Below are 3,501 nucleotides of genomic sequence, written 5' to 3'. Positions count from 1 at the left end.
TGAATATGTGCCAATGAGTAAATGAATATGTGAATGAGTAAATGAATATGTGAATGAGTAAATGAATATGTGAATGAGTAAATGAATATGTGAATGAGTAAATGAATATGTGAATGAGTAAATGAATATGTGAATGAGTAAATGAATATGTGAATGAGTAAATGAATATGTGAATGAGTAAATGAATATGTGAATGAGTAAATGAATATGTGAATGAGTAAATGAATATGTGAATGAGTAAATGAATATGTGAATGAGTAAATGAATTAGTTAATTAACTAGTAAATAAATAACTAGTTCAATAGGTGCATATATAAATTGTTGGATAAATTTATAAAATATATAAACAAATCAATAAACATAATCAAATGAATAGATAAATGAATAAATAAATAAACAATAAAATTAATGAATAGGACGACCAAACTTCACATAGACTTTTTCTAATCCCAACGGCAGTTAGAACAAACTATACAATACATAATAATAATAATAATAATAATAATAATAATAATAATAATAATAATAATAATAATAATAGTAGTAATAGTGTGAGTGCCGATTGCACTATGTATAAGAATATTTTGATGTATGTTCTACAGATAAATTATAATATGTATCGAGGTTAATTACTAATCATGGCTGGTGACATATGATCTGTGTTAAGCACCAATTGTATAATGCTCAAGTGTACTGACAAATTGTATGTACTAAATTTAATTACAAATCACGGTTTGTGATATTTGATGTATGTTAAGTACAGATAGTACTATGTCTGGGTGGGATGTGAGAAAATATCTATGACATGTGAAGGAGGCCAGAGCCTAATGGCAATCATAAGCTCGTGTTGTTACGTATGCAGTTACTATGTATGTAAAATAAATGTAAAATGTCTTTGTCGAAGTTGATGTACTGTAGTGAATTATTAAATATGTTATAAAATGAAATAGAATTAAAGAAGTCATATGAAAAGGAGAATGTTGAGTGGAACGTGACTCGTATATATTGAATTTGGATCCCTTGAATTGGTATTCCTCCGCCAAAAGTAGTGCCGCGTCCTCTTTGTGAGGAATGAAGAAGTATTGTTCTTTCTGTGTCTAGTTGTCAAAGTGACAACACCTTCGTGGGTGCGATAGAAAGCATAATTGGTAAGCATTGGCAGAGTGAATTATTATTATGTAATTTGACTTATGTAATATTTGAAGTATAGTTAAGAGTTAGTGTGGAAGTCATGTTGATTAATACTGTATCTGGTTTTTCTAAATAGGAAAGGATCACGAGAATATAGAATGATGGATATGGAAAAGGCGGAAGAACAAATCATGGTATGAATTGTAAAGTTTGTCATGATTGAACATTGTGCTAATTATTGAATTGGTTTGATAGCTTGATTATGAATGTAAATTACAATGTTGAACTAATTTGCAGAAACCACACATACACACCGTCTGTTGTAAGATCGAGAACTAAGGGTCAAATAAAGAAAGAAGAAGTGTGCGTAATGATTGCCTCCCTTTACTTCTGTAAAGGACAAATAGTAATGATAATAATAATAATAATAATAATAATGATAATGATAATGATAATGATAATGATTGATAATAATTGATAATAATTGATAATAATTGATAATAATTGATAATAATTGATAATAATTGATAATAATTGATAATAATTAATAATAATTAATAATAATTAATAATAATTAATAATAATTAATAATAATTAATAATAATTAATTAATAAATAATAATAAATAATGATAGTAATGATAATAAATAATAAATAATAAATAATTATAATTAATAATAAATAATAATAAATAATAGTAAATAATAAATAATTATAATAAATCATAAATAATAATAAATAAATAATAATTATAATAAATAATGATAATCATAATAATAATAATAATAATTAATAATAATAAAAATAATAATAATTAATGATAATTAATAATAATTAATAATAATAATAAATAATAATTAATAATAATAATAATAATAATAATAATAATAATAATAATTAATAATAATTAATAATAATTAATAATAATAAAAATAACAACATATAATAACAATAAATAGTAATAATAGTAGTAATAAGGATAATAATAATAGTAATAATAATAATGATGATAATGATGATGATAATGATGATTGATAATGATGATTGATTGATGATGATAATAATGATAACAGTAATAACAGTAATAACAGTAATAATAGTAATAATAGTAATAATAACAATAACAATAACAACAATAATAATAATAATAATAATAATAATAATGATGATGATGATGATGATGATGATGATGATGATGATGATGATGATGATGATGATGATGATGATGATGATGATGATGATGATGATGATGATAATGATAAAATAAGATAAAAAATGAATTCTCGTTTCCGTTGTTTTATACACAAGCATGACTGGACAGTTGCCAGTTTGAAAAAACTGTCTCTCTCCAGTCACGAAGACCAAATCCTTTCACTGCACTGGCGAGATCTCGGCTTTCCCTTCTCGTTATGGATGTCGTCACGTGATTTTATTCACATTAGGCACAACTTATTGGCAATAGAGGCATTCCCGTTGTTCTTTCTCTTCTCTGTTCTAAGATTGTCTACTAGAAACTGTTTCTAGGCGCACGCGCGCGTGTGTGTGTGTTTCACCATGGTCTTGGACCACGTGTTGGACTCGTGATTGATAGCTATTTCCCTACCGAAAGAGAGCTCAGAGCTCATATATGATCGGTCTATGGGTAATGCTGCCACCTTACACACACACACACACACACACACACACACACACACACACACACACACACACACACACACACACACACACACACACACACACACACACACACACACACACACACACACACACACACACAACTCCCCGCCCATGAGAGTTGGAGTAACGACTCGTTGCGCAGTGATATTGAAATTATTTCAGCCCTGGGCGGGATTCGAACCCGGACCGCCGTAGTGGGAACCAGGAATTCTAACCACTGTGTGTGTGTGTGTGTGTGTGTGTGTGTGTGTGTGTGTGTGTGTGTGTGTGTGTGTGTGTGTGTGTGTGTGTGTGTGTGTGCGTGCGTGTGTGTCTTTTCTCCAACACCCATATGCTCCTTCTCCAGAATGTCCAGCCTCTCCTCCTCACTACTTCTCTCCATCATCTCCACCACCTCTCCCTTTTATCTCCATCACCTACACTTCTCCCACACAATTGCATCACCATCATCTCCACCATCATCACTGTCTTCTTGCAATTATTCATGGTGATGAAGAGATACCAATCCTCTCATTTTCTCCCTTCCTCTCCTCTTTCCTCACCTCCTCCTTCTCTCCCCTCCTCCCGTCCTCCTCATCCTCTCCCTTCTCCTCTTCATCTACTCTCCAACTCCTCAGAATTCCTCTCTTTTCCTTCTCTCACTTGTCCTCTTCTTCCTCTCTTTTCCTTCTCTCACTTGTCCTCTTCTTCTTC

At 30.4% G+C, this 3,501-nt stretch overlaps 1 long non-coding RNA gene across 1 annotated transcript; it reads left to right on the top strand.

Annotated features, from left to right (window-relative positions):
• Positions 1-638: 638 nt before the first annotated feature.
• Positions 639-1,518, top strand: LOC143033021 (uncharacterized). The gene is made up of 3 exons (XR_012967154.1): positions 639-1,148; positions 1,268-1,325; positions 1,429-1,518. It is a non-coding gene; the product is annotated as an uncharacterized LOC143033021 (long non-coding RNA).
• Positions 1,519-3,501: the final 1,983 nt, after the last annotated feature.

This window comes from Oratosquilla oratoria, chromosome 15 (assembly GCF_046742065.1).
Source record: "Oratosquilla oratoria isolate Oo_2021 chromosome 15, ASM4674206v1, whole genome shotgun sequence".
NCBI classification, from domain to species: Eukaryota; Metazoa; Arthropoda; class Malacostraca; order Stomatopoda; family Squillidae; genus Oratosquilla; species Oratosquilla oratoria.
The sequence above is the reverse complement of the archived record's forward strand: the minus strand, read 5'-3'. Positions and strand labels throughout refer to the sequence as shown.